Source organism: Nyctereutes procyonoides, unplaced genomic scaffold (genome assembly GCF_905146905.1).
Source record: "Nyctereutes procyonoides isolate TBG_1078 unplaced genomic scaffold, NYPRO_anot_genome, whole genome shotgun sequence".
NCBI lineage: Eukaryota > Metazoa > Chordata > Mammalia > Carnivora > Canidae > Nyctereutes > Nyctereutes procyonoides.
Window position 1 is genome coordinate 54,809,453 of NW_026575052.1, and position 19,657 is coordinate 54,829,109.

At 37.1% G+C, this 19,657-nt stretch overlaps 1 pseudogene; it reads left to right on the forward strand.

Moving 5' to 3' along the window:
- LOC129514113 (eukaryotic translation initiation factor 2A-like) overlaps positions 1 to 19,086 on the forward strand; it is a 54,578-nt pseudogene extending 35,492 nt beyond the window's left edge.
- Positions 19,087 to 19,657: the final 571 nt, after the last annotated feature.

Here is a 19,657-nt window from a genome sequence, read left to right on the forward strand (position 1 = left end):
AGGGTCCACAAGGTAACCTCCTGGCATTCAGGATCTGTTAAGAATAAAGATCTGGGTCCCTAATGTGTTGGCCATTTATGTGATTCGGCTTGATACTGTATCGCATGGTGTATCACTAAAAACCGAACAAGAGGTCTATAAAAATAAACATCCTTTTGGGCTGTATTACTCTTCTGACATATGATTTTAATACTTTATGTATTTCTCATATATTTTACATATGTATTCAATACTTATTCTAAAAATATTCAGATTTTCAAGAAGCTTGGGCACCTTCATACAATCAGATGATTTTTTTGACAAGCAATAGGTGATAGAACTCATAACCTCTTAATTTCTTTATGTGTAAAATATGGATTATTTTGCTTACATTTTAGAACAATTATAAGAATTAAATATAATCATATATATATATATATATATATATATATATATATATATATATAGCTGTTACCACAATGTCTCAACCAATTTTACAAGAATTGTCAATTATTTTGAAGTCACTTAATTGGCATTCTATAGCAATAAGTTATACTTTCATATCTTTAAAATTGCCCAAAGAAATATAGTAAAAATTATCCTCATGGAAAATTTGAATCTCAATCCAACCATGCTGGTAGAAGGACAGATTTTCATAAGATAAAGAAGGATGACTCCATCTGGTCTTTAAGGATGAGAGTGTCTCTCACATACACATGTACACACACGCACACATGTGGGGGGTTAGGGCACCAATGCCTACCACGCCCCCTTAGATATTAGAACATCTATGTGAGTCCTCTTGTTGTCACTATAAACTAGGGCATTGGCACACACCATGATTCCTACTGTATCAATATTGGTATAAACCTTTACCTAGGATTCTTTTAGTGCATCTACCGTAGTTTGGAATACCACATAAATTGATTGTTCTGTGTTCAGGTTTTGATCTTAGATTGGAATGCATAAGAGAGAGGGGACCATTTGTATAGTTTTATCCCTTCTACTTTCTGATTTTGTTGCATGTAAGTGACCATGCAAAAATTCTCAGAATTCAGCCAACCAGTAAGCATTTTATTAAACATCTATTGCAGAAGTTTACAAACTTTGGCAAGTTTTATATTGACCAGGGGACTTTATTCAAAATACAACAACCAATGCGCTACTTTAGGAACCTCCTATTGGAGTTGCTATAGGACATTAGTTAGAACATTATCTATCACATCACACAGTGTCTGCACTATAATTTTCCATAAGAAAGATGTGTTCTAAAAAAAAAAGAAGAAAGAAAGAAAGAGAAAGAAGAAAAAGAAAAAAAAGAAGAAAGAAGAAAAAGAAAGAAAGAAAGAAAGAAAGAAAGAAAGAAAGAAAGAAAGAAAGAAAGAAAAAGAAAGAAAGAAAGAAAGATGTGTTCTGGGGGAATCCCAGGTGGCTCAGTGGTTTAGCGCCTGCCTTCTGCCCAAGGCACGATCCTGGAGTCCTGGGATTGAGTCTCGCATCGGGCTCCCTGCATGGAGCCTGCTTCTCCCTCTGCCTGTGTATCTGCCTCTCTCTGTGTGTCTCTCATGAATAGATAAATAAAATCTTAAAAAAAAAAGATGTGTTCAATAGAGTTCTATTTTCTTTTATGATGGGGTAATCCTCCTTCCCCGTGGGTTGGAGTACATAAGGATTCCCAAAGGCTTGCGAAGAAGAAAACCAGCAATACCCATTATCATATCACTGGTGATCTGGATAAAGAACTGTCCCTAGAGCATCCACGAGTCAAAAACACCATCCTGATCCATTTCTTGTACACAGTGGTTCAGACAAGGGGTCCAGGGAGGCAGACACTTGGATAGTTGATGATATCATTGTTTGTTCAAGTATGATGGGATGAGGGAGGTGGGGAGAAGGGAAGGCAGAGAACCAGCACATAAATTTGAGTTTCTGTCTTCACTGCCATGAATGATGCAAGTCCCTGCTTGGAACAGTGTGTTCCTTGGATCACATTATAATACACTTGAATAAGAGATCTTTTATTCAACAAAAAAATCATGGTTCCATTTTTTTAAAGTTCCATTTAGTAATAAGACATAAAATATGACAATTGCTTAAAGAAATTTATGATGCATTTTTATTATTACTTTTGCAGCCTACTACTGCTCTTTGATTCGTGAGGCAATTGCAAAAGTGGAAAAGAACGTTGTCATTGTTTGCAGTTGCTGTGAATTAGATTATACGTAACAATTAAGTACTAGACTGAAGTTTCAGAACAAAAAGAAACAGTCCTCATTAGTTCCCAAAATTCTTTGTGTGTATTTTCCATCATAACATATAGCTGAGAGGAGTATAACTTTACCACAAACCCATCTGCACAGAGTTAAGGGCTACATGTCTAAAATTACTGTGTCATAATACACACATTTATCTATGATAGATGCAAATTTTGTGGCTTGAAGAGAAGATTCATTTTAGTTGAGTTGTTTCTATTTTAACCAAAAAGCATTTGTTTTAAATATATAGTCATATACTAATAATTCATTAATGACATATTTTAAGGCAACATAGATTTTATTCAAGTGGAATGCCACTCATCTCAAAACATGTAGAGGAATATAGTACATTGTTAATTCTTTATGAGCAAAACATTACATCCAACCCCAATTCACTAGTTTTTCCTCCACTGTTGGAACAACCTCATGAGAACTCCTTAGTAATCCAGACAAAGTTAGTTGCAAAGCATTCTATTAATCCTTGTCAGTCTTTACCATTTCTTCCTAAAATCATCAGTGACATGAAAATAAATAGCCCACACTCCATTTCTTTTAAAACAGCATATGATAGAAATTCTGGAAACTAAGTCTTTTTACCCATCCACATGTGTCATCATATAGAGGAAGTGTGTAACTGTGTGTTCTCATGTGTAATTGTGTGGGTGAGGGTGTGCTTGTGTGAGCATGTATGTTCCTACGTGGGTGGGTTGTGCTGTGTGAGTGTGCCTGTGTATGTGTATGTGCACCTGTGTGTGAGAGAGAAGGGGAGGGAAAGAGAGAGGTAGAATGAGAAATCATCTGCTTTGAAGTGACCTTTAACTTGAAAAATGATGGAACTTAATACATATTCAATTTACATATCCACTGACAGATTCTTCAAAAGCAAAGTTAAGAGTCTCCTACAGCCCATGATGTGATCTTGCAGCTTCTTTTAGTTTCTCTAACACTGAGCACAATTGTTCCTTTCATTCTTGACCTTGTTGAGAATTCATTGGTGAATTGTCTGAAACAGAACCAGAAGACTCCCTCTAAAGTAGATACCAGAAAGAGATAGCATAAAATAGCAATGCATCCTTTTCCTTTCTTTTCTCTTCATCTTCCTTCTTTTCATATTAAAACATTTGTCACCTTATGCAAAGGAAAATTTTTGCAATAAGTAAGAGTCTTGAGGTAATGTAGTGATCCAGAACCTTCCTGAATATGCGTCAGGTTGAGTCAGCCTTGATTCTGCTCATTGCATTAATTATCTGCTCCCACAGCAAAACAAGTTTGATATTATTTTCCTGACTTTATTTCACTATACTACAGGACACTTTAGGAGGTCTAGGAAAGCACTTGAATGTCTACTTATTCAACTATATTTGTTTATATTGAAGAACCTCACTTTTTCTAAGTAAACAGTCTAAATACATGTAGGAAACTAAAAACTCATCTACAGTTAAAACATTTAATACCAATTTCAAATATTTTTTCTTGATTTTTATTTCACATTTTTTATTTTCAACTTTTAGTTAGCTATTGGGTCGGAAGACAGAGTGTTTTCATATATTATTCCAGGCCTATATAAAATGTAGTCTTCAAAGGTAAAGGTTAAAACAAACAACTCAGATGTAAATCCTATAGGTATCAATTCCTGATCTCCTGCTTGCTTTGGAACTGCAAACCAGTACTCTTATACTTTATTTTGGGTGTTTTTCGTTAAATGTTTGATTATACATTAAATCCTTTGTCCAATTTATCTTTACTGTCAGTCCTGCTATATTACACTATACTAATTCAATGCTAACATTTCATCAGGTATTATTGGTCATTGACTATCATTAGACATTAGTGACAAAAGCTTATTGGCTAATTTAAATATTTTATGTAAATTCTTTTTCCAAAGGTAAAAAAAAATATTTAAACAAAAAATAATATTCTAAAGTATTTCAAATGTAATAATATTGAGGAAATAAAATAAGGGATTAAAAAGCCTGTTTTCTTCATGCTTTGTCCCTTTGTCCTAAAGAAGAAAGTTAGTGAAAGGGATTGATTTCTTTTTTAAACTCACTTAGAAGATATCCTATGAGAGATAACTTGACATTAAAAGTGATTGATAAGTTTATCTTTAAAAGTTGAAGTGAAGGATAATTTCAAGTAGCTCCATGGAATTGGAATGGATTACAGATTATACCTAGTTGTCTGACAGACTCAATTCCCTAGTTGGATATTGAAAGAGCTTTGCAACTCATGTGATCTAAAATTAGGATCACCAACACTTTGGCATTCATAATTAAGATTCTGAGAAGTAAAAGAAAGACATACCTAATAATTATACAGAGATAATAGGCATAAATGCAGATTGTTTCAATCTGAGCTACCTGAGATATATCCCTCCAGCTGCATATTTTTCTCTGGAAATTAATTACAATAATCCAAATAAAATGCTTAGTTAAAATGAAGTGAAGAAAATACAAGGAACCAAGAATAGCCAAAACAATGTTGGAAAAGAACAAGCTTAGAGGGCTCACTTTTTCACTTCAAACAAACTATAGGAATCAAGACTATATGATCCTGGCATAAATGTAGCCAAATACACCAGCAGAATAGTTGCAAGAGACTATAAATAAATCTTTACATTTATGATTCAGTCATTCCAACAAGGGTACCAAGATAAGTCACTGGGAAAGCAATTGTCTTGTCAACAAGTGGTGAAACGAATGTGCATCTACATGTAAAATAATGAAGTAGAGCCTCTGCCTCAGACCATATTAAAAAATTAACTCAAAGTAAACCAAAGACATAAATGTAAAAGCTAAAACTATTAAAACTTTTTTTTAAGATTTCATTTATTTATTCATGAGATACACTGAGAGAGAGAGAGGCAGAAACACAGGCAGAGGGAGAAGCAGGCTCCATGCAAGGAGCCTGATGTGGGACTCAATCCCGGGACTCCAGGATCACACCATGAGCCAAAGGCAAGTGCTAAACCTCTCAGCCACCCAGGGATCCCCTAAAACTATTAAAATTTTTCAAAGAAAATTTAAAAACAGAGATAAATTTTTGTGACTTTTGATTACTCATTGGTTTCTTAGGTAAGACGCCTGAGCATAAGCATAAGCAACCAAAGAAAAATTAATTAGACATCATAAAAAATACAATGTACATGTGTCAAAAAACACTACCAAGAAAGTGAAGAGGCAACTCATGGAATGGAATAAAATGCTAACAAATCCCATAAGGGACTTGTATGCAGACTGTGTAATTCTCAGAACTCTATAATAAAAAAGACAACTCAGTTTTCAAAAAATGAACAAAGGACTCAAGTACACATTTTTCAATGTAAAGATGCAAATGGCCAATAAAAATCTGAACAAAATACTATCTTTTGGGAAAATGCAAATCAAAAACACAATGAGATTCAACTTTCACCCAGTAGATGGCTATGCAGGCACACCTCATAGGTATGTCGGTTTGGTTCCAGACCACCACAAATAAAACAAATGTCACAGTAAAGTGAGTCAAATGAAATTTTTGGCTTCCCAGTGCATAGAAAAATTATGTTTACACTATAATGTAATCTATTAAGTGTGCCAATGACATTATGCCAAAATAAACAATGCATATACCTTAATTTTAAAACACTTTAGGGGACCCCTGGGTAGCTCAGTGATTTAGTGCCTGCCTTCGGCACAGGGAGTGATCCTGGAGTCCTGGGATCAAGTCCCACATCAGGCTCCAAAACATGGAGCCTGCTTCTCCCTCTGCCTGTGTCTCTGCCTCTCTTTCCCTCTTTGTCTCTCATGAATAAATAAAATCTTTTAAAAAAATAAAACATTTTATTGCTGAAAAAATGTTAAGCCTCATCTGAGTGTTCAGTGAGTCATAATCACTGGACACAGGTCACCATAACAAATACAACAATAATGAAAAAGCTTGAATTATGATGAGAATTACCAAAATGTGATACAGAGATACAAAGTGAGCAAAAGCAGTTGGAAAAAGCACTGATAGACTTGCTCAACAGAGTTACCACAAAACGTCAATTTGTAAAAAAAAAAAAAAAAAAAAAAAAGAAAAGAAAAGAAAAGAAAAAAAAGCAATATCTACAAAGCACAATAAAGTGGACTGCAATGACACATCATGTGCCTGTAATTAGAAAGATAGTAACACATGTTAGCAGGGGAGTCAAGAAGCGGAACCCCTCCTACATTGCTGGTGGAATGTAAAATGGTGCTGCCATCTTGGAAAGCAGTTTTACAGTTCTTCACAAAATTAAGCATAGAGTCGCCATATGACCAGGCAATTCTACCCCTAGACACATGCCCAAGAAAACTGAAAACGCATGTTTACGCAAAAAGGCATACATGAATATTTAAAACAGTATTACCTGCTCTAGCAAAAAGGTACAAACAGCTCAAATATCTTTCAACTGGGGAAGGAAGAAACAAAATGTAGTGCCTATTCATACAACGAAGTACTATTTGACAATAAAAAGAATTACTTGACAAGCGACAGCATGGATGATCCTTAAAAATACGGTGTTAAGTGACAGAAGCCAGGCACAACAGACCACATTCTGTGTGAGTCTGCTGATCTGAAATACCCAAAATAGATATAATCCATAGGGACAGAAAGTAGATTAGTGCTTGCCTGGGGCTGGGCGAGGTGGGGAATGGATAGTGAATGCTAACAGCGTGTAGTGTCTTTTTGAAGTGATGGAATGTTCTGGAATTAGATAGTAATTGTATTCATTTGCTGAGGCTGCCAAAACATAGTACCACAGACGGACGGGCTTAAACAACCGAAATATATTTTTTCTCCAGAGTTTGGAGGCCGGAAGTCTGAGGTCAAGGTGTCAGCATGTTGGTTTCTTCTGAGGTCCTTCTCCTCAGTGTGTAGATGGTCATCCTCTCCACGCGTCTTCACCTGTCATTCCTCTGTCCCCATCTGGGTCCTGATCTCCTCCTCCTGTAAGGACAGCTGGTCACATTGAATCAAGGCCAGCCAACCATCTCATTTTATTGTAATCATGTCTTAAAGACCCTGTCTCACAATCTGAGGTACCGAGGGTGACGATTTCAACATAGGAATTTAGGGGGCACACAAGTCAGCTCATAACAGCAGTGATGGTTCACAACTTTGTGAATATAGTAAAATCACTGAATTATAGGCTTCAAGTCGGTGGATTTTCTGCCACGTGAGTCACATCTCAATGAAGCTGTTATAAGAAAGAAGTAACAAAGTGTGTGATTGAACAATAACACCAGCACTGATGGTGATACTGACTGCCTTGCCTGTCTACCCATGTCAGGCCCAGACAAGAAACAGCATGCTTCTTGCTACAAAAAACCTAAGTTGTGGGACACATGGGTGGCTCAGCGGTTGAGCGTCTGCCTTCGGCTCAGGGTGTGATCCCGTAGTCCTGGGATCGAATCCCGCATCGGGCTCCCCACAGGGAGCCTGCTTCTCCCTCTGCTTGTGTCTTTGCCTCTCTCTGTGTGTCTCTCATGAATAAATAAATAAAGTCTTAAAAAAAAAACCCTAAATTGTTATTGTCATATTTCAAGTCACTCTTACATGAGTGTTTATGCTAGAGGTGAAAAGCTCAGCTGAAAAGCTTATTCAGTTACTCACTGCCCTCCTGGGATGGAAGAGGTCACTGCCCTCAGCTAACAGGCGGACCTGGGAGGAGTGCTCATCAAGCTATTTGTGCACATCATGGCACCCCATCCCTGTACTGACCCTAGCAGTGGACGTCATTCTCCTTGTTTTCTCCAGGAGCTGTGGGAGCACCACAGCCACTCACCAGTTCCCCTAAGGCTGCAACCTGGAAGCAGTGCATGTGGGGATCAAACTCATGTCTTCTGGAGCTGGAACCATTACTTGAATCCTAGGCTATAGTTTCATAAGAACCAACATGATGGTCTTTTCTTTCTTTAATCTTTTTTTTTTCTCTTTATCTTTCCTCCCTAGTCCCATTGTTTGTCTCTATCCTGGTCTTAATGTGGAGCTTTTTAATTTACTCCTGGTAGGACACATCCACATATAAGCCTATGTGACCCCTGGTAGGACACATCCTCATATGAGCCTATGTGACCCCTGGTAGGACACATCCACGCATGAGCCTATGTGACCCCTGGTAGGACACATCCTCATATGAGCCTATGTGACCCCTGGTAGGACACATCCACATATTAACATATGTGATTCCTGGCAGGACACATCCACATATTAACATATGTGATTCCTGGCAGGACACATATTAACACAAACATGTTTATATATTTATATGTATATAACATATACAAGTATATGAACTTGCATATTGACATATACACATTTACATATTTACTTGTATGTAGCATATACACATTTATATCTCAACATATGTACATTTACATATTCGTATGTATATAGCATAAGCACATATAGATACTAACATACACACTTTACGTATTTAAATCTATATAACATATACACATTTACACATCAATGTATACACATTTACATATTTATATACATATAAATATACAACTTACATATAAACAAATTTTTAAAAGTAGGATTATATTAATCTACAAGGCTTCTTTTGTTCCTCAACATTTTTTCTTTAAGTTTTCATTTAGATTCCAGTTAGTTAACATACAGGGCAGGTAATATTAGTTTCAGGTGTATAGTATAGTGATTCAACACTTCTGTACAACACCCAGTACTCATCACAAGGTCACTCCTTAAGGCCCATCCCCTACCTAACCCTCCCACCTCCCCTCTCACAGCCATCCGTGTGTTCTCTAGAGTTAAGAGTCTATTTCTTGGTTTGCCCCTCTATTTCTTTCCCCTTTGCCTTGTTTGTTTTGTTTCTTATTCCATATATGAGTGAAATCATATGACATTTGTCTTTCTCTCACTTATTTCACTTAGCACAATACATTCCAGCTCCATTCACGTGGCTATGAATGCAAAGATTTCATTCTTTTTTGTGATGGAGTAATATTCCATTATATATATATACGTGTGTGTGTATATATACACACACACACATATTCATATGTGGAATATGGATATACACACATACATACTCCATATATATATATATGGAATATAGATAAAACCTCTTCCTTATCCATTCCTCAGTCAATAGACACTTGGGTTGTTTCCATATCTTGGCTATTGTAGATAAAGCTGCTGTAAACATCAGGGTGCATATATTCCTTGGAATTAGTGTTTTTGTATTCTTTGGGTAAATACCCAGTAGTGCCATGACTGGATTATAGGGTGATTCTACTTTTCACTTTTTGAGGAACCTCCATACTATTCTCCAGAGTGGCTGCACCAGCTTGCATTCCCACCAGCAATGCAAGAAGTTTCCTTCTTTCTCCAGATCGTCTCCAGCACCTGTTGTTTCTTGTGTTGTTAATTTTATTTTATTTTTTAAAGTATTTTATTTATTTATTCATGAGACACACAGAAAGAGAGGGGCAGAGACACAGGCAGAGGGAGAGAGAGAAGCAGGCTCCATGCAGGGAGGGACTAGATCCTGGGACTCCAGAATAATGCCCTGAGCCCAAGGCAGACATGCCCAACCGCTGAGCCACCCAGGTGTCCCTTGTGTTATTGATTTTAGCCATTCCCACAGGTGTGAGGTGGTATCCCACTGTGGTTTTGATTTGCATTTTCCTGATGATGAGTGATGGTGAGCATCTTTCCATGTGTCTGTTGGCCATCCGTACATCTTCTTTGGAGAAATATCTGTTCATGTCTTCTGCCTATTTTTAAATTGGATTATTTGTTTTTTGGATGTTGAATTGTATAAGTTCTTTATATATATATTAGATCCTAAACCTTTTTCAGATGTGTTCTTTGCAAATATCTTCTCCCATTTGTAGGTTGCCTTTTAGTTTTGTTGACTGTTTCCTTCATTGTGCAGAAGCTTTTTATTTTGATGTATTTGAAAAAATAAATAGTTTATTTTTGCTTTTGTTTCCTTTGCCTCAGGAGACATATCTTGAAAGAAGTTGCTAGGGCCAGTGTCAAAGAAGTTAAAGCCTGTGTTCTTTTCCAGGATTTTTATGGTTGCAAGTCTCACATTTAGGTCTTTATAACCATTTTGAGTTTGTTTTTTGTGTATAGTGTAAGAAAGTGCCCCAGGTTCATCCTTCTGCATATAGCTGTTGACTTTCCCCAACACCATTTGTTGAAGAGATTGTCTTTTTTCCATTAGATATTCTTTCCTGCTTTGTCAAAGATTAGTTGTCCATAGAGTAGTGAGTCCATTTCTGGGATTTTTATTCTGCTCCATTGCTCTGTGTGTCTGTTTCTATGCCAGTACCATACTGTCTTGATCACTACAGTTTTGTAATGTAACTTGAAGTCAGGAATTGTGAGGCCTCCAGTTTCACTTTTCTTTTTCAAGATTGCTTTAGCTAATTGGGGTCATTTGTGGTCCCATACAAATTTTAGGATTGTCTGTGTTAGCTCTGTGAGAAATGCTGTTGGTATTTTGGTAGGGATGGCATTAAATGTGTAGATTGCCTTGGGTAGTATAGACATTTTAACAATATTTATTCTTCCAATCCATGAACATGGAATGCCTTTCCATTTTTGTATGTCTTCAATTCCTTTCATCAATCTTTTATAGTTTTTAGAGTACAGTTCTTTCACTTCATTGGCTAGGTTTATTCCTAGGGATCTTATTATTTTTGGTGCAATTGTACACAGGATTATTTTCTTAATTTCTCTATCTGTTGCTTCATTATTATTGTATAAAAATGCAACAGATCTCTGTTCATTGATTTTGTATCCTGTGCCTTTACTGAATTCATCTCTCAGTCCCAGCAGTGTTTTGGTGGTCTTCCAGGTTTTCTATAGATAGTATCATGTTATTTGCAAACAGTGAATGTTGTACTTCTTCCTTGCCAATTTGGGTGCCTTTTATTTCTTCTGATGTCTGACTGCTGTGGTTAGGACTCCCAGTATTATCTTGAATAAAAGTGATGAGAGTGGACATTCCTGTTGTTCCTGACCTTAGAGAAAAGGCTATCAGTTTTTCACCAGAGTATGATGTTCACTCTGGGTTTGTCATATACAGCCTTATTATGTTGAGATATGTTCCTTCTAAACCTATTTTCTTGAGGGTTTTTATCATGAATTGATGTTGTAGTTTGTCAAATGCTTTTACCGCATTTATTGAAATAATCATATGGTTTCTATCCTTTCTTTTATTAAAGTGATGTATCACAGTGATTGATTTGTGAATATTGAAATATCCCTGCAACCCAGGAACAAATGATCATAACGAATGATTCTTTTAATATATTGTTGGATTTTTATATATCATTGGATTTTTGTTTCTATCTATATTCATCAGAATATTGGCCTGTAGTTCTCTTTTTTAGTGGTTTCTTTATCTGGTTTTTGGTATCAGGGTAATGTTGACCTCATAGAATGAATTTGGAAATTTTCCTTCCTCTTGTATTTTTTTTGGAATAGTTTGAGAAGGATGAGAATTAAATCTTCTTTAAATGTTTAGTAGAATTCACTTGTGAAACCATCTTGTCCTGGACTTTTGCTTGTTGGGATAGTTTTGATTACTGATTCAATTTCTTTACTTGTTATAGGTCTGTTCAAATTTTCTATTTCTTCCTGTTTCAATTTTGGTAGTTTATATGTTTTTAGGAATGTGTTAATTTCTTCTAGGTTGTCCAGTTTATTGGCACATAGTTTTTCATAATATTTTCTTATAAACGTTTGTATTTCTGTGGTTTGGTTGTTATTTCCCTTCTCTCATTCACAATTTTATTTATTTAGGTCCTTTCTCTTTTCTTTTTGATAAACTTATTTGGGAAGTTTATCAATTTTATTAATTTATTTGGGTCCTTTCTCTTTTCTTTTTGATAAACTTCTTTGGGAAGTTTATCAATTTTATTAATTTTTTCAAAGAATAAGCTCCTGATTTCATTTATCTGTTTTATAGGTTTGTTTTTGTTTTTTGTTTTTACTTTCTATGCTATTTATTTATGCTCTAATCTTTATTATTACCTTTGTTCTGCTGGCTCTAAGTTTCATTTGTTGTTCTTTTCTTCTAGCTTCTTTAGGTGTAAGGTTAGGTTGTCTATTTGAAATTTTTCTTGCTTCTTGAGGTAGGACTGTATTGGTATATACTTTCTTATTAGAACTGCTTTTGCTTCATCCTAAAAGTTTTGGACCATTGTATTTTCATTTTCATTTGTTTCCATGTATATTTTTTAAAATTTTTATGTGGGGTTGACCCATTCACTGTTTAGTAGCATGTTTTTTAACTCCCATATATTTGTGGTCTTTCCAGATTTTCCTTGTGATTGATTTCTAGTTTCACAGCCTTGTGGTCAGAAAAGGTACATGGTATGATCATAGTCTTCTTGAATTTCATGAGGCCTCTTTGTGGCCTCATATATGATCTATTCTGGAGAATGTTCCATGTGCACTTGAAAAGAATGTAAATTCTGCTGTTATAGGATGGAATTTTTGAATGTATTTGTTAAGTCCATCTGGTCCAGTGTGTTATTCAATGCCACTGTTTCTTTGTTGATTTTTATGTTTAGATGATCTGTCCATTGATGTAACTGGGCTGTTAAAGTCACTTACTATTATTGTATTACTATTGATTTGATCCTTTATGTTTATTATTAATTATTTTATGTATTTGGGTGCTCTCGTGTTGGGTGCATAAATATTTACAATTGTTATAACTTCTTGTTGGATTGACCTCTTTATTATTATATGCCTTTCTTTGTCTCTTATAGCCTTTTTTTTAAAGATTTTAATTGATTTTAATGGGAGTTCTCTGTGTCTCCTGGATCTGCATGTCTGTTTCCTTCCCTAGATTAGGGAAATTTTCAGCTATTCTTTCTACAAATAAACTTTATGCCTACTTTTCTCTCTCTTCTTCTTCTGGGACTCCTATAATATGGATGTTATTCTGTTTAATGGAGTCCCTGAGTTCCCCAAGTCTATTCTCATGTTGCATGATTCTGCTTTCTCTCTTTCCTTTAGCTTCATTACTTTCTATTACTTTGTCTTCTAGATCATTAATTTGTTCCTCTGCTTCACCCAGCCTGCTGTTCATTGTATTAAGCATGTTTCTAATCTCATTTATTGTACTCTTCACCTCTGACTATTTTTTAACTATGTTATCATAGTGGTAAGGGCCTCACTGATGTCTCTATTCTTTTCTCAAGCCCAGTGAGTAGCCTTCAGTGTTGCTTTAAATTCTCTAGCAGGCACGTTACTCATATAGGTTTCACTTAAATCTCTGGCCATGCTCTTATCTTGTTCCTTTATTTGGAATAAATTCTTCTGTCTTCTCATTCTGTTGTTTTTCTTGCTACCCTGTCTGCAGGCCTTTGCACCCTTAACATTGCTTTTAAGATTTAGACATATTGACTAATCTTGATCTTTCTAGCTAATACTGGTGTTTTATTGTGTGAATATTATAACATTTTTAATCCTTCCATACCATTTGAAGGATGTTACAGTAGATATTTTTGTATGGATCTATTTGGGTATATTTGCAAAGGTTTTTTCAAGAGGAATTACCCAGCTAACCTTAAAATAAAGGGATTATCCTGGATTATCCAGCTGGGCCCAATATAATCATAAGGGTACTTACATGAGGAAGAGTCAAAAGAGTCAGATCCAGAGAAATGGGATCTTTAGAAAGACCATAACAACTATTGTTAGCCTTGAAGATGGAGAAACTGCCCTGAAGCAAGAAACCTAGATGGGCTTTAGAAGTTTGAAAGACAATAACAGGAATACCTCTCAGATTTGGCAGAAAGGAACAAAGGCCTGCTAACAACTTAACTTTAGCCCAGTGAGACCACTTTTGAACCTCTGACCTTCTGAATTATAAAATAATAGATTGTACTCTTTTAATCCACTGAATTTTTGGTACTTTGCTATAGAAGCAGAAGGAAATCAATAGAATAGGTACTCTTTATATCCTTTGAATAATAAACTTCTTTTCTAATACAGAAATACCAAATATATCTTCTTATCTGCTGCTTGTTTTAAATTTATAAAACCATTTGAATTTCATATTTTCAGCCTTTTAAAATATATCCTTTTCATCCTTTCTACCACAAAGCTGTCAAGAGCCTGTATATTTTTATTCTAATAGATATAATGATTTTTTTTACTTGCAGGTTTTAATCTTTAATTGCTGTTAGGTGCTTAAGGCTGAGTTCTTGCCTCCTTTGTATTGACCTCTCTACCCTCTTCCTATTTATCAGCTCCTTGCTTAAAATTAACTTTATGATAACAATTAATAAGATATAATAATAATGATAATACTCACTGAGTTAAAATGCATAAAATCCCCACAATTATATATTTTATCCCCCCTTCCTCATGGTGGCTTTAATTTGCATTATAGTTTTGTTTTGCTTAGTGCAAGTAATTAGATTTATTTGAGTGCATATTTGTTCTATATTGAATCCTGTATTCATTTAATTTGTTAGGGAAACTGTTTTACCAGTTCTTTTTTAAAAAATGACATTAGATTTATAATTCATTTCTTATATGAAAATAAATTCCCAGAGATATAAATATTAAACTTTTAAAAATAAATTTACAAAGTTTTAAAAGAAAGGTTTTCTCTATAAACATGGAGTAGGGGGACGCCTAGGTGGCTCAAAGGTTTAGCACCCGCCTTTGGCCCAGGGCATGATCCCGGAGTCCAGGGATCGAGTCCCACATCGGGCTCCCTGCATGGAGCCTGCTTCTTCCTCTGCCTCTCTCTCTGCTTCTCTCTCTCTGTGTGTCACTTATGAATAAATAAATAAAATCTTAAAAAAATAATGGAGTAGGGAAGGTCTTTCTAAGCTGGACATAAGTTTATATACCTTAAATACAATTATACAAACATTTAACTTAAAGTATGATAAAGTCATAAGAAAAACGCTTGCCAAAAAAATGCAATGTAATTTTTAGGCAAATAACTAATGATCTTATTTTAAATTTTAATAAGAAAGAGAAAACAAACCAGTAAGGGAAAAGGGCCCTGGACATGACCAAGATTTCACCAAAAAAAAAAAAAAAAAAAGAATCTATCCAGTTTTATTTTACAGAAAAAGCATGAAATTTGCACTCTATCTTATGATTGAAATAACATGGTAGGACAGTGAAGATTTTCAAGTTATAGAAGATAGTATGACTTCCGTTTACCCTTTGCCCTTCTCTACCATAGCCAGAAAGGCAGCAGGGTTCATGGATTCTCCTGAGAGAGCTCACTTCCTTTTGCTGCTTCATTTTTACTGCAAAGAGGTCCACCACCTGAACTAGCTCAGGCTGCAGAACCTGGCATGGGTTTTAAGAATGCTGAAGATGATGATGTAGATTCTGTATCATTTTATTTGCACTTTAATTATCAGAAACAAAAAAACAAGCAAACAAAAACCAGAAGAGGCGTGAAGAACATACACCAGAGACTAATACCTGGGGGTAAATAGATCTAGCTCTCCAGTGCTGTTCTAGCTCCCTGACCCTGTTCTAGCTCCCAAATTCTGACCCTCATGGAAGGAACCTACAGGATCAGGGAGTGTGGATCTTGGTCTTCCTGCCCTTGAAAGAGTAAGGTCCTTGCAGAAGCCACCTTAAAATGGGAAGATCTGCTTATGATAATCATGAATCTTCCATTTCAAGCCATATTGCATTCCATCCTGTGGTATGAGGCCATCAGTAGGCTTGCCACTGAGCTATGCAAAGCTCATCTCCAGCTGCCTTGTGTGTGTAAGCACTGGTTCACAAAGACTGCACAGGTGGCAGATCCTGCCAGAAAGCAACAGGGGTGAGCAGGGCCAATGGGGCCAGCATGGCTCCTGGCAAAGCCCAAAACAAGCACCTGCCTTTCTAGGAGCAAAAGCATCAAGGGAAAATCCCATACTCCCTCCTCATCTGCATGCAAAAAAAAATCTCCTGTTCACTCCTCTCCTCTAGATCCAAAGGAGGTTTTTTCTGATTTCCCCCTGAATGGAGGAAGGAAATTAAATTTCATCCCTTACTAGCCCATAGCCGTGTTTTGCTCAGTGTTGGCACCGAATCTTTGCTGATTTAAGTGTGAATTGTTTGAGCACTGGGCCACAGAAGTAAATATTCCAGGACTATTTCATGACTTCACCAACAGGCACTGATTCTAAATTTTTGGCCTGGATTATAATCTCCTTGTGGACATACCTGCCACTCAACACCTTCCACTTTATTGCCTTAGCATGAAAGAAAGAAAAAGAAAGAAAGAAAGAAAGAAAGAAAGAAAGAAAGAAAGAAAGAAAGAAGAAAGAAAGAAAAAAGAAGAAAGAAAGAAAGAAAGAAAGAAAGAAAGAAAGAAAGAAAGAAGAAAGAAAGAAGAAAGAAAGAAGAAAGGAAAGAAAGAAAGAAAGAAAGAAAGAAAGAAAGAAAGAAAGAAAGAAAGAAAGAAAGAAAAAGAAAGAAAGAAGAAGAAACTAACACAGAAGCTGACTAGAAATGTGAGTTGAATTTAGGATATTCTCTTGATTGCATATGATGGGGTAGGCCCGGTGTGTAATAACTAATGAAGGACTTAAGAAAGGGGAACCTGGGCGGCTCAGCGGTTAAGCATCTACCTTTGGCTCAGGGCGTGATCCTGGGGTCCTGGGATCGAGTCCTGCATTGGGATCCCCACAGGGAGCCTGCTTTTCCCTCTGCCTGGGTCTCTGCCTCTCTCTGTGTGTCTCCCATGAATAAATAAATAAAAACTTAAAACAAAAAAGAACTAAAGAAAGTCATGATTATTTTCTGTAAGCAATTATCAAGACACTATCTTAGCCATTTTTCTAGATCCTCTGTATTAATGGGTATCTGTGGCTTAGAAGCACTAGATTTATAAGAGAGAATACTGAGTATTAACTATGAAATCCTATTGTTTATTCCTAAATCAGTATCCATAAAGCACTGAAATAGTTTTCACATTTTGCTGCCCTTGAATTGACAGTGTTGTTCACAGCTCTGTGAAAACATGGCACTTTTTGACATTTGTAGAAATAGCAATTACCCATAGTAAGAAACGAAAAGGCCCCAGTCAGCCTGTCTTACTTTAGCTGTGTCCAATGACATGATCAAAATTGCTTCAGAAACACAGTTACTCAAGTGAATAACTGTTTAAGAAATAAGCCTGAGGAAGAAAAATCCATCCCTGCTGAACCAAGTGGGAGTTAAACACCAGGCCAGCATCCCTGCAACTAAACAAAGCATATGTTTATCTTAAAACAAGATAAAACAAACACAAATGTTCAGCATTTTGCCTTATTTCTCCAAATTATCCATTCCCGAGACATAGTGTAAGGTGAATAACGTGGCCATGGAGCTGGGGAAACAAGTATGACATGCTTGGGATTCCCAAGACCTGGTACCGATCCTCGGGGGTAGAGTTGTGTTTTCAATTACTGTAGATGCTTACAGCCCAGAGCTTTTTCACCAAACATTAAAGCTGCTGGTCCAAGTCCCGTGGTTCAGGCTGCACTGCTGATTTTCAAGGCAGTTCTGGGCATTTCACAGTCTGCTCTAACCCACTCTCCTTGTCTGCAGGGTGGGTCAAAGGAGTTCCCTCTCATTCCTTCCTCTAATCTTAAAATGGAGTTAAAATACTCCTTAATCTCACAGGTATATTGCTGAAAGCCTATTGTTCAACTTGAATAAATGCAGGGGGAAAAAAAGAGATAAAAATCACTGCCACACCAGTGCATTGACAGTTACCATTTTAACTCCCTGGCTGACCTTGCAGTTCTGAAAACAGAGTATAATTAGATATTTTTAAATCTTCAGAGACTATTATCAATAGTACCTACCCTAGTTCGTTTACCTTCTGTGTTCTCTCTCTCTCTCTCTCTCTATCTCTCTCTCTCAACAAATTGCTATACGGGAGGACTGTGCACGTTTTCATTGCCACTGGCAACTTTCGATGGGTCAGGCATTTCCCCAAGGGACTCTCCATCATGTAGGTCAGAACTGAACACCCTGCCCATTTCTCTACAAGAAGAATGAGATCTCTTTTGATGGGAATTTCCCACTGTTGTATCAAGTTACCATCACATGTCATGAGTAGGCTGTGGGTGCGCCAACGTGTTGACACCCTTCATCTTCAGGACCAGAGAGCTAAGACCTCCTACTGCTGCAGCCTTATCTATTGACCTCAATGCTCTATGTAATCTCTTATTTTTCAGAAGGGATCGGAGACAGGTCGGGATGGACTGGATTATACTATGCATCATCTCAGATGCACTGTGGTCCTTGTCCAGATACCCCCAGAATGTGATGTGCAGAATGTTTGTGTCCCCACCCTCAAAATTCATATTTTGAAACCTACCCCCCAAGGTGATGGTGTTAGGAGGTGGGGCCTTCAAGAGGGCATGATAGGATTAGGGCCCTTAGGAGGAGACCTCAGAGAGCTCCCTCACTGCTCCTGCCACATGGGACACAGCAAGAAGTTGCCCTCTGTGAGCCAGCAACCAGGCCCTCTCCAGCCCCAGAATCTGCTGGCACCTTGCTATCAGACTTCTAGACTCCAGAACTGTGAGAAATAAATGTCTGTTGTTTATAAACTGTCTAGTCCGTGGCATTCTGTTATACTCGCCCCAAATGGGCCGACAAGAAACCAGAGGCTCCATTCTCCAGCATCTGGCAGGGTTGCTGGCTGAGAACCCTTGCAAGAGCTCCTTCTGTGGCACAAGAGTGTTGCCCACCTGTATGTCCCACTGCAGGTGCAGCTCACATTCAATGCCCGGCTGATATCGCCTGGATTGGGGACACTGGCAAAAGGCCCCCCGTGGCTTCGGAGCTCTCCATGAACTTTGCCAAGAGCTCTGCTGTACTTGTGTAGCTCACTCCCACTTCCTTCAATCCCAGGGGAGTTCATCATGAGAGCACTTCCCAGTAAGTACCCGCAGAGACAGCTCTCCACCTCAGGTTCTGTTTGCTGGAGAATCGAACCTCAGGACTAACCTCTATGAAAATGATACAGTCACTCCCCATGTTGGGTAGATTCTTAAGCCAGATCAGTGTTGTGTTTGCAGAGGAGAATGGGAAATGAGCTGCAGGTTAACAACGTCTGTCAATTTTCTGAAAATTAATTGGCTTCATTGCTAATCCCCATCACAGGGCCTTATCAAACACATTTCAGTCACAATATTAAGGACATTTAGCAGCAAGTCATCAGTGATTATAGGCCTGTGAGAACTAGTATCATCCTAATGTAGGTGTGGAGATCATGCCAAGTTTTATTAGTCATAATCAACCGTAAATGGTTCCAAATTGGAAATGTAATCCCATTTTTAACAGCTAGAGTAATGAAGGTATGAGGGTGGCATGGCTCGTTGGTAGGATTGTACAGTGTCAATGGCACAAGCAGACTTAGAGTTGTTCAGGAGAAGATGGCACTAGCCTCACATGGC